This window comes from Saccopteryx bilineata, chromosome 1 (genome assembly GCF_036850765.1).
Source record: "Saccopteryx bilineata isolate mSacBil1 chromosome 1, mSacBil1_pri_phased_curated, whole genome shotgun sequence".
Classification (NCBI taxonomy): Eukaryota; Metazoa; Chordata; class Mammalia; order Chiroptera; family Emballonuridae; genus Saccopteryx; species Saccopteryx bilineata.
In genome coordinates this window covers 88,771,054-88,783,772 of record NC_089490.1, presented here as the reverse complement: position 1 = coordinate 88,783,772, position 12,719 = coordinate 88,771,054, and positions in this window count along the sequence as shown.

Here is a 12,719-nt window from a genome sequence, read left to right as displayed (position 1 = left end):
GAGGTGGTCCTGCTAGAGGGACTCGCAAAATCACCTAGGGTAGCACCGCCCCATTTTACAAACGGGGAGACTGAGTACGGAGGGCCACAAGCTTGCTTACCCAAAGTCACCAGAGGTGGCAGAGCTCGTCCAAACCTTAGTCCCTTGTTCTCTTCATCTTCATTACTTCAAAGTGCCTTTATATGGGAGGGTCCCATGTTCTCCCCTCTCTGACTGTGCTCCAGTTCTGGGCTCCACACACTCTGGTTTGTGGGGTGAAGCCCCCAAGCACCTCCCAGCCCTTGGAGAGCCAGCCACTTCCATGGTCACTCTGCTACTTCATTCCAACCCTCTAAGGAAGCTGGTGGGAAACAGCTCCTTCTCAGGCGGTAGGATGAGAGAGCACCTGCAGTTAGACAGCTAGAAGAACTTCCCAGGGAGCCTGTGCATCTCTGACTATCCTCAGTTAAGAGAGGGAGAGACTGAGGCATCCTGAAGTCGAGTTGGAAACTTGTTGAATATGAAATATTCTTCAGCTCCTTCAAGTTGATCCCTAGAAGATGTGACCAGCATAGGAACCACAACACACGAACCACCATGACTGTTTCCCTTCCCTGCAGACCTTCCCCACCTCAAAGGATTTAGTCCCGACTCCTCGGGGTGATGTACAGTCAGGCCCCACCTAACCCCACACACCATATACCTACCCATGCATGCTGATTCCCACAGGTGTTAGAACACACCTCTCTGCCTTTGCACATACTGTTCTTCTTGCCTGACATGCCCTTCTGCCTTCTCTGTTCTCCAAGTGCAGCCTCCATGCTGCCTGCCCTGGGAAAGTCTCCTGATGCCCCCTGCAGTAGTCATTCATCACCCACTCATTCATTCACCACCCACTCATTCATTCACTCAGCACTGGGCACAAGTTTGGTTCTTGTTAAGTGAGTTTGGAAGTCGGGCCAACCTGGGCTCAAAAACACTTAGGAGGCCCTGGCCGGTTGGCTCAGCAGTAGAGCGTCGGCCTGGCGTGCGAGGGACCGGGTTCGATTCCCGGCCAGGGCACATAGGGGAGGCGCCCATTTGCTTCTCCACCCCCCCTCCTTCCTCTCTGTCTCTCTCTTCCCCTCCCGCAGCCGAGGCTCCATTGGAGCAGAGATGGCCTGGGTGCTGGGGATGGCTCCTTGGCCTCTGCCCCAGGCGCTAGAGTGACTCTGGTCGCGGCATAGCAACACCCTGGAGGGGCAGAGCATTGCCCCCTGGTGGGCAGAGCGTCGCCCCTGGTGGGCGTGCCGGGTGGATCCCGGTTGGGCGCATGCAGAAGTCTGTCTGACTGTCTCTCCCCGTTTCCAGCTTCAGAAAAATACAAAAAAAAACAAAAACAAAAAACAAAAAAAAAACCCACTTAGGAACTGCATGACCTTGAGCAAAGTATTTTGTTTAACATTTTGTTTAACCTGTCTAAAATGGGGACCCTAACAGTCCCTCCCCTCACACAAGCAGATCAAGTAAGGTAGATGCACAAGAATGCATAGCTCATAGTAGATGCTCAATAAAAGTGACCATCCCTTCTTAGTCCTTCCTCCACTACTGTGCAGACCTCCATTGTGCATGCCCCATCCCATGCCCATCTCCCTCATTACCTGGTTGTGCCCTTGCAGGCAGGCAACCAGGACTGAAGTTCCATTCCATGAATCTTGGTGTGTGAATGGATGGGGGAACTCAAGTCATGTGAATGCTGGCTCAGAGGCAGATGTATGCCTCATACCTATCACACCTTTCCATAGATTGAGAATAGGAGGATGCAGGTAAGGCAAATGACCTGTGATCTCTTCACCTGGCCAGAGGCCTGGCCTGGTGGTGGCCCTGAACATGTGGGGTGCAAGGGAAGCACGTAGGGAAGGGAAAAGAGGGAGATGGAGACAGGGGTAGACCCAGAGCACATGTTCCTGTGGAATCAGACCTGATATTGGACCACTGGCCACAAGTTTAAGGAAGGGGTGGGGACTTGAAGACAGTGACTTTTGGGAGAGGGTAAGGGGAGGCCTGGTGGCTGTGATGTCACAGGATTTGAGAAGAAACATCTGGTGATGGTCACCTTGCTAGGCCTGGGTTGGCAGCCTGGCCCCATTGCTCATCTTCTGAAAGAAGGGTCCCATGGAGGCCAAGGGTAGACTGGAAGGAGGTGGGAAAAGGCAAAAAGGGCAGCTCTAGGCAGGAAGAATACCTTGGATCCCTGAAAAAAGAGTTCATTTTCCACCATCCAACCCTTATGTGACTCTGGGCAGCTCACCTCTCCTCTCCCAGCCTCAGTTTTCTCAAATGTAAAAAGAGAAGGATAAAATCTATTTTAAGGGGCTGCTCTGGGGATGTTTAAAGTCTAAACGAGGAATTTGCCGTTGCTCATCCCTTGCTTGAGTAGCTTCTAATAGCAGGGGTGGGGAGGTGGGGGAAGGGAGGTGATACAAGTGTGCAGAGCTGTGGGGATGGGGAGGGCAAGCTTGGGTGTTAGAACCTGGATGACTCTTGGCAAATTGCGTATCCTCTCTGGGCCTCAGAGGATCATCTAACACAGAAGCACGCCCTGAATGGAGTGGGGGGACAAGCATCCCCTGAGTGCACACCATTTGCCCAGCACTATTCTAAACTTTCACAGGCTCTGTCTCCTTCAATCCTTACTAAAACTCTGTGACACAGGCACCGTTACAGACGGGAAGCTGAGGCATGGGTCCTGTCGCTATGAGTGGTTTGGCCTGCATAGCCAAGTACAACTCTCTGGAAGGGTAAGACTTGCTCTGAAGTTTAATGGGGAGTGATGATAAAATCTTCTGTCACCTGACTGGTGGTAGCGCAGTTGATAGAGCGTTGACCTGGGACACTGAGGACCTAGGTTTGAAACCCTGAGGTCACTGGTTAGAGCACAGGTTCATCTGGCTTGAACGCAGGCTCACCAGCTTGAGTGTGGAGTTGCCAGCTTGAGTGCGGGGTCGCTGGCTTGAGTGTGGGATCATTGACATGATCCCATGGTCACTGGCTTGAGCCCAAGGTCGCTGGCTTAAGCAAGGGGTCACTGGCTCAGCTAGAGCCCCCCTGGTCAAGGCACATATGAGAAAGAAATCAGTGAACAACTAAGGTGCCGAATGAAGAATTGATGCTTCTCATCTCTTCTTTCCTGTATGTCTGTCTCTCTTGCTAAACAAACAAACAAACAAACACCTTTTATCTATTTGACCAGAGCTTCCTGCTTATTCTCCATTCTCATTTGATCGTCACAAGAACCCTATGAGGTAGAGCCTATGATTAGCCCTAGTTCACGGGAGAGGAAACTGAACTGAGACATGGAGAGAGGAAGTGCATTGCCCAGGGTAGCTCAGGAATTAAGCACCTGTTTAACCCAGGATTTGAGCCAGCTGCTAGCCTCTGGGGAAAGGTCATTCCAGGCCAGCAGAGCACTCACTAATGGGCTCACTCTGAAAGCCTAGACAGGCCTCTCTGGTCCCCAGGGTCCCTGAGGGCAAGAAGGAGCGGAAAAGTGGCCTTGGCCAGGAAGGTGGGACGAGTGGGGAGGGAAGGGAACACGTGACTCCAAAATGCCAGAATCACAGAATTTAGAGGTTTTTGGCCTAGAGAGTTCCTTAAAGTCCAGCCAGTCTACTCTACAGATGAGACAAACTGAGCCACCCCAGCTGCTTAGATTAGAAATCAGACCAGAACATAGCTGGCCTAACTCAGAACTCTAAAGTCTATGTAGCTCTGGCCAGATGGCTTGGTTGGTTAGAACTTTGTCCTGATATGCAAAGGTTGCTAGTTCGATCCCTAGTACATATAGAAACAGATTGATGTTTTCTGTCTCTCTCTCTCTCCTTCTTCCTCTCTGAAAATCAATAAATAGCTTCACATGTGGTGGCACAGTAGATAAAGCATCGACCTGTAATGTTGAGGTTGCTGGTTCAAAGCCCCAGGTTTGCCTGGTCAAGGCACATATAAGAAGCAACTACTACGAGTTGATGCTTCCTGCTCCTCCCCCTTCTCTCTCTCTCCTCCCTCTAAAATCAATAAATAAAATCTAAATAATAAAGTAAAAATAAAGATTTTTTAAAAGTCTGCACAGCCTGAGGGATGAGGACCAGAGGTTGGGAAAGGGAATTTGGAGGTCCAAAGGGCCAGGACCCATCCTAGCAGGCTGTGCCCTGTGGATAGAGGACTGTAGGGGTCTCTCTCACCCTCTGCTCCCCCCTCCAGTACTCAGTAGTCACCAGGGTGGAATATTTTAGCACCTATAGGAAAACTGCCACAGACGGCCTGTGGCAGCTGTTGCTAAGGAGACGCTCCCAAAATAGTCCCCCTCCGCCAACCTTTCCGCTGCTGCTCCTGCTGTGGGGAAGGGAGGAGGGTGGCACACAAGCCCTGGCCCCAGATTCACCCACCCACCCTTGCCCCCACCTGCCAGAAACCTGAGCAAGGCAAAGACCTGGGCAGCCACAGGTCTGCAGTGGGGGCAGGAGCTAGCCTGAGCATGCCTGTGGCCTCAGCCCAAGTCCTCATCTGGAGGAAGAAGGTCACCCAGATGAAGGGAGATGGGAGAGAAAAGAGCCCCGCACCCAAAAACCTCAGCACATGCCTATACATGCACAACCACAGACTTCATAGTCTTACGCGTCCACTGTGCACACAAGTACAAACCCATAAATGAGCACCTAGATATGCGTATATACCATCAAAGACACAAATAGATGCATAGGTAAACACATATGCCACAAATACACAACACACACCTGCAAGTACATACCATCCAGCCATAAACACACACACTTACATACACAAATATGTGTCACAAGTACATCCTCCCAAACATATGCATGTCTGGCACATACATATACACCAATATATACACAGCCTCACAGCACATGAACACACAACTATCCAAACATGTCCAGCATGTGGTATTCAAAGGGAATTAAGTGGTATAACTCATGGGCTCAGTCCAGGGGCCAGGTTCTGGGACCTCCAGACATCTTCACTTAGTGGGGAGCCTCTGTGATCTAGCCACAGGATGGAAGATTAGGAAGAGGTGCACAGGAGTTTGGGTGTTGGGTTTAGGTGTTGACTCTGGGAATCCCTCTAAGTGCATGGTCTGGGGACCAAAGAACCCAGGAGAGCTGCCTAGGGCCCATTCCTTGGAAACTGGAAAGTGAGGGGAGGGCATTCTCATCTATAGACTGGAGACCTCTGGGCATGGACAGTGCTGAGCCCCAGGCTCACTCTGGTTGGCAATGAGGCTGCAGTTGGGGGTGGGGTGATGATGAGGGCAAGAAGGCAACAGGCTGGCAACTCTGATGGTCCTTGACACATGACCTTGACACCTGCAAAGCACTTTACAGGTTGTAAGCCAGTTTTTTTGTTTTGGTTTTTTTGGTATTTTTCTGGAGCTGGAAACGGGGAGGCAGTCAGACTCCCGCATGCCCCAGACCGGGATCCACCCGGCATGCCCACCAGGGGGCAATGCTCTGCCCATCCCGGCGTCGCTCTGTCGTGTTCAGAGCTACTCTAGCGCCTGGGGCAGAGGCCAAGGAGCCATCCCCAGCGCCCGGGCCATCTTTTTGCTCCAATGGAGCCTCGGCTGGCTGCCGGAGGGGAAGAGAGAGACAGAGAGGAAGGAGAGGGGGAGGGGTGGAGAAGCAGATGGGCGCTTCTCCTATGTGCCCTGGCCGGGAATCGAACCTGGGACTCCTGCATGCCAGGCCGATGCTCTATCACTGAGCCAACCGGCCAGGGCCTGTAAGCCAGTTTTACACCTGTTATTTCACATATTTGGTAAAAAAAAACTACTCTGAGTGGTGGTGTTCCCATCTTGGAGATCCAGACAGGAGAGGGGAGTTTGAAGACCACACAGCGAGTTACTTGCTGGAACCAGAACCCAAGGAGGCACCAGAACCCAGACCTATGGGCCTTCCACTTGACTGCACTGTACAAGCTGGAAAGCGGACCATCAGTGTGCCGGGTTGGCTTTGCCCCTGAATTGACCTGTGATATTGGCAGCCAAGCCAAGCTCTCCATCGCCAGACCTGGAAAGCTGCGAGTGAATTTCTAGGGATGTGTCCAAGCAGCAGTTTATGGTCTCAGTCGGGGCTGAGGAGTGGTGTCTGCTGAATGCCCTCAGAATATCCACGCAAGGACAAAGGGCGCCGAGTCGCTCCTCTCCGCACTTGACCAGTCTCCGTCTCTCTCCAGTCTCGCTCCGTGGCTCCCGTTCATAAATCCGGTTCCAGGTCTTCGCTGGCGCCTCGTCACTTGGAAGACTCTGCGAGCGGCATGCGGTTGCCTTGGGAACCTTGCCGGGGCCAAGGCGCGTGGCGCACGACTCTCGGTGCAGGGCGCTGGGCCTGCGCCACGCGAAGAGTGACTTTTGAAACTCAGAGACACCTGTCGCCAGCGGCGAGGGGAGGAGGCGTCGTGGCTAGGGTTGTTATGTTTTTCTTTTTCTTTGAATTAAGGTGTAACTTTATATATACATCTTAATAGTACAGATGGATGATTTTTACATATGTATAAAACCCATGTAACCACTACTCGGATCAAGATACGGAACACTTCCAGCGCCCCAGAAGGCTTCCTCTGGCCGAGAGGTTATTTTTAATTGTCTTTTTTGCACTTCTCCGAGAATAAACCGGCGAGGGAGTGATCGCCCTCCAAAGACACAAAATTTCCGTGTTTTCTCTCAGCCTTCCATGGGCCTCGACGTCCTTCCCGTAAAAGGGAGCAAGCCTTTGGCGTTTGTTTGTTACGTGGTTCTCTACTTGCAAAGCGCTTTAGATTCTGAGCTAACCTACTACCCTATGAAGTCGGTACTACTTGGTTTATACTCAGGTTATAGATGAGAACACTAAGACTTGAAGAAATTTGAATAATTTACCTAAATGGTGGAGCCTGAGACTACAACGAAGTTCTTTCTAACCTTGATGATTTATCACACACACACACACACACACACACACACACACACACACACACACATTTCCCCTGATCGTTGGCCTCTTAAGAAGAGTGATACAAAATGCCCTGGGAGATCGGGTCATACCATAGCTCTCCACCCTTGTACGTGTAGGTCCTTCTACTTGGGATTTGACTCTCTTTCCCCAGGTTTTGTACTTGAGGCAAGCTCCTACTCATCCTTCAAAACCCATCAGGGCATCCTCCCTGTGACAACCCCTAACCCAGGGTAAGACTCTCTCCTCTATCCAGCACATTCACAAGCACCCACTTCCCAGAGTGTACCCCAGGGCTCCTTGGGTCTTCCTCTAAGTTCAACCTGCAAGGCACCGGGGCACATAGCTGGTCTTCAATAAATGTATTTTGAACTGAAAATGGAGAAGAGGTTTTGAAGCCTTGGTTTCCCCTGCCTCCAGTCACTCAAAAGATAGTGAGCCAGGCCTGACCAGGTGATGGTGGTGGCACAGTGGATAGAACATCGGACTGGAATGTGGAGGACTCAGGTTTGAGACTCCCAGATCGCCAGCTTGAGCGCGGACTCATCTGGTTTAAGCAAGGCTCACCAGCTTGAGCCCAAGGTCGCTGGCTCAAGCAAGGGGTCACTTGGTCTGCTGTAGCCACCTGGTCAAGGCACATATGAGAAATCAATCAATGAACGACTAAGGAACCAATGAAGAATGGATGTTTCTCATATCTCTCCCTTCCTGTCTGTCTGTCCTTCTGTCTGACTCTCTCTGTCTCTGCCAAAAAAAAAAAAAAGATAGTGAGCCAGGAAAGAGCTTCAAGAACACCTGGGGACACCTGGGGCAGGACCACAGAACGAGAACGGCTGCCCTGCCCGCCCCAATTCAGTTAGCGAATGGACTTGTTCATGCCTCCCCTTGCCTCCAGGGCCTGACCTCGGAGCTGCCTGGGAAGAGTTCATTCCTTGGGGGGGGGGCGTGCACTCGTCAAGGCCAGAAGAACCTATAGTGGCCCCTAGGGACCTGAGGGAGCCCCATCCCTCCAGGGTCCTGCCCAGCGAGAGGCACCGGCTTAAGTGGTGGAGTGTCCTCAGGATGGTGATTTTCACATTACATCTACACTTTCCTTCCACACAGTTGGAGGAAGTTGACAGGATAGTCAGTACAGTGGTGAAATACACCAAAGGGCTAGCACCAGGAAGGAAAAAAGATTACATATATTTTAAAATATATATATATATATATATAGCTAAACAACGCCCCCATTCTCTCTTCTATAAATCTGACTTTGAACATATGTTTTGCTTTGTTAATGAGGAAGGAAGGAAGGAAGGAAGGAAGGACGGACGGAAGGACAGACGGCAGGGAGGGACGTTTCCCTTCTGGCTTCCTCTCCATTGCGTTTTTACAGCAGACACATTTGAAGTGTCAGGAAAGTGAGCACAGATAGGTGAGGGACTTGCCTGGAACCACATAGCATCAGGAAAGAATAGTGTCTGATGGTGCAGGTGGTCAGTGTGTTGGCCTGGGTTAGAACCAAGGGTTTTGAATGAGTAGGAATTTCCTGCTTCGTCACCCAGGTGGGGATGATTACTAAGGATAGAGTGGTAGGATTTTGGGGCGAGGAGGTCTATATGACCTGGAGGAGGAAGAGACAAGTTTGAGCCTCAATTTCCTGATCTGTAAAATGGGCAGATGAGCTCCCTGTCTTGAGACCTAGGTGTTAGGTTCTGGTCCAGGGCCCCTTTAAAACTCAAACTCCCTTCACCCAACCTCCTGCTGGGGCAACTTCCTCAATTAAGCAAACTCCCTCATTCAAGCTCCCCTCCCTTTAAGCCAGCGGTTCTCAATCTGTGGGTCGTGACCCTGGCGGGGGTCGAACGACCAAAACACAGGGGTCGCCTAAAGCCATTAGGCGACCCCTGTGTTTTGGTAGGCGACCCCTGTGTTTTGGTCGTTCGACCCCACCGGGGTCTCAACTCACAGGTTGAGAACCGCTGCTTTAAGCAAATCCCCTTACCCCAAGAGGATCTGGGAAGTGTCCTTGGGGCAAGGCATTGGAGAGAAGCCCAAGGGTTGGGGTAAACGGAGACAGCAGATACCAAGTCCATAAACCAGGACAGGCTAATCTGAGCATGTCCAGGTGCGCCAACCCCCATGTCAGCAGATACCTGCAGTAGTCCCTATATCAGACACCTTCTTCCTGAAGCTCTCCGCTGCTGCCCCTAGGGTCTCAGGCCATTTGTTTACAGATGCATGAAAAAAGTTCTTACAAAAACTTATCAGGCCTTGTGCAACCCTCCTTTGGCGATCTAACCATAGGGAGTATTGATTTCACAGGAAAGAGTACATACGAAGAGGGCCAAGCAACCAATCAATAATACTTCTGCCTTCATTATCCCCATTAACAGATGGGAAAGCTGAGGCCCAGAGTGAGGACATAGCAGACTCAAGGTCACTGTGGCTATGACAAGATCTTGGCCCTGGAGCCATTGAACCTGGGTTCTTCCCCCTCCACCACCACAGTTATTACTCCTTAGACCCCCTCAGGCCTTGGCCAGTTCCCCAGTGGCCCCCTTAGAGAAACAGAGGGAAGGGAAGGATTCTAGCCTTGTTCCAGCCTCCGCTGGCAGGTGGAGTTTCTTCTCAGGAGGACAGATGTTTCACCAAATGGCAAATGCACATGCTTTTCCCTGGTTTGGGGAGGAGGTGGGTGCTGAAAAGATGCCAGCTGGTTGGGCAGAGAGAAATGTAGCCACACCTGAGGTATTTAAATAGCCACCGCCTTCTTTGGGCACCAGCTGGAGAGGAGGCATCTGGGCAGGATTAATGGGAGGGGGGAAAGCAGGGAACAGAGCAGCCCATTCAGAACCTGTAATATCCAGGTAATGAGTGCCTGGCTCCTCCTCTCAGAGGGACTGGAATCACCCACCTCAACCTCAGGAAGCCTTAATGGCCATCCCCTACAAACTGAGGATTGAAAGCCTGCTCAGAAGGTGCCTGTTGAGGCTGAGTGGAGAGAACCTGACTAATGTGCCTGATCCATGTGAGCACCCAGTTGATTCTGCTTGATTGTTATTGTTATTTCAACCTCTGTACCAAGACAGGAGTCCCCATTGCAGCATCCCTGACAAGTGGGCTCTCACTCCCTGCTCCTCACCTCTCATGACAGGAAGCTCATTGTAAAGCCAGTGGCCAGGACCGCTATTACAGCTGCCTGGCCCATGCAGGTTCGCATTGGATTTGGACAGTTGATAAAGAAACAACAGAGCCAAGAACTGGTGGGCCATCATCTTTAATCCTAGCTTGTACCCGGTGGGCAAGTAAAAACACACACTGGGCTCCAAAACCCACTCATTCAGTGCTCACAAAGCTACTGACTTATCCGAGTTTCCTAGAAGCAAAGGTTTCTAGCTCACCAGACTTATTCACCTCTGTTCCCCATCTCCTTCCTTCTCCCTGCACAAACTCTGCACAAACTGGCTTCTCACTCAGCACTCCACCATCTTGGCTGCTTCTCCTGGCCTCCTCCACGTGGCCTTTCTCTGCTCTCTCCTCTAATATTAATCTCAGGAACCGAGAGAGCAAGCTCCTGGTCTGCCACACTTTATAGTGCAGAAATCAAAACCTTTAATCCAATATACAAATAAGGAAGTCACTGATACAAAGTAACTTATCTGAGGCATAATGGGATTCCTCATGAGAGTGCACCACCCTACATCAAAAAGGGTGGTGCCCTGGCCGGTTGGCTCAGAGGTAGAGCATCAGCCTGGCATGCAGGAGTCCTGGGTTCGATTCCTGGCCAGGGCACACAGGAGAAGCACCCAGCTACTTCTCCACCCCTCGCCCTCTCCTTCCTCTCTGTTTCTCTCTTCCCCTCCTGCAGCCAAGGCTCCATTGGAGCAAAGTTGGCCCGGGTGCTGAGGATGGCTCCATGGCCTCTGCCTCAGGCGCTAGAATGGCTCTGGTTGCAACAGAGCAACGCCCCAGATGGGGAGAGCATCGCCCCCTGGTGGGCATGCCGGGTGGATCCAGGTCGGGTGCATGTGGGAGTCTGTCTGACTGCCTCCCCGTTTCCAACTTCAGAAAAATACAAAAAAAAAAAGTGGGAAAGGCTTAGTCCTAAAAACCAAGCCCCAGGGCCCTGGCCGGTTGGCTCAGTGGTAGAGCGTCAGCCTGGCATGCAGAAGTCCCGGGTTCGATTCCCGGCCAGAGCACACAGGAGAAGCACCCATTTGCTTCTCCACCCCTCCCCCTCTCTGTCTCTCTCTTCCCCTCCCGCAGCAGCGAGGCTCCATTGGAGTGGGGATGGCCCGGGCGCTAGGGATGGCTCCTTGGCCTCTGCCCCAGGCACTAGAGTGGCTCTGGTCGCAACAGAGCGGCCCTGGAGGGGCAGAGCATTGCCCCCTGGTGGGCAGAGCTTCACCTCCTGGTGGGCGTGCCAGGTGGACCCCGGTCGGCCGCATGCGGGAGTCTGTCAGTCTGTCTGATTGTCTCTCCCCGTTTCCAGCTTCAGAAAAAAAAACAACAAGCCCCAGGCTACAAGGATCCTGCCTGCCCACAGCCCACCCCCAACACACATTAATATAACCATCCCAAGAAGAAGGGCAACTAATATCACCTGGGCGATGGGCTTCCACGTGGGCAGTGCCATCTTTAACACAGTGAGCATAGTTTATTTTATCTGCCCAACACTCATCACCTTCCATGACAATCCACAGTGTGATGTAATTCGTTAATTCCATGAACCCTGAAGTCAAACTATGTGTGGGAATCCAGGCTCTACTATTTAGTGTTTGTGTGAACTTAAGCAATCTACTTAACTTCTTCATGCCTCAGTCTTCCCAGTGTAAAATTGAAATAACAACACCTTGCTGGCAGTATTGTTTAGTGCTTCTGAAGCTTTCATGAGCACACAAATTATCCAGGGATCTTGTTTAACCAAAGAGTCTGATTCAGTAGTTCTGGGGTGGGGCCTGGGATTCTGCATTCCTAGCAGGTGAAGCAGATGCTGCTTGTCCTTAGACCACATTTTGAGTCTTAGGACAAGGACTACCATATCCCCCCATGTATAAGATGCACCATTTTTCAAAAAATTTAGGGTCTAAAAACTGGGTGCGTCTTATACAGTGGTTGTAGTTTTTTTTAACTTGCATTTCCCACTTTTTTTGTGCTTGATGAGGAGTTGTATAAATTTTATGATGAATACAACTTGAGTTCAGTAACTTAATGTAATACTTTTTTTCCCAAATTCCGGCCCCCAAATTAAGGTGCATCTTATACATGGGAGTGTATACATGAAGAAATACGGTACCTTGTCCCAGAGAGGGAGGGTCATGAGTAAAGGGGGTGTGGTGGGAGGCCAGTAATTTAGGGAGAGATTAAGGCCCCAAGTAGGAGAAGGGAAAAGGGAGGTTGGTAAGGCCCTTTGGTTCAGGTGGCCCACTCCCACAGATGCAGAGACAAAGGCTCAGAGAGGGTGGCTGACCTGCTCAGACTACACAGCACTGGGAGGAGTCCTGCCCACCTGTGGCCCTTCACCTGTCACCCTTTCTGCCTCCCGGATTTCTAGCCAAATAACCCCAACCCCAGGAGTCTCTCCTGGCCTGTGCTCCTGTTTTACATCTTGTCATACCAAGAAGAGGAAAACATTAGTGAGGTCAACCTGACTCCAAACCTAAGTCATTAGGTATTATTTATTGTTCCCCCTAACAGGTCAGGATAAGGTGGCTATTCAAACAAACGTGGGGGCAGGGGGTGATCAGACTCCAGCTCTTCTCCTCAACCCAT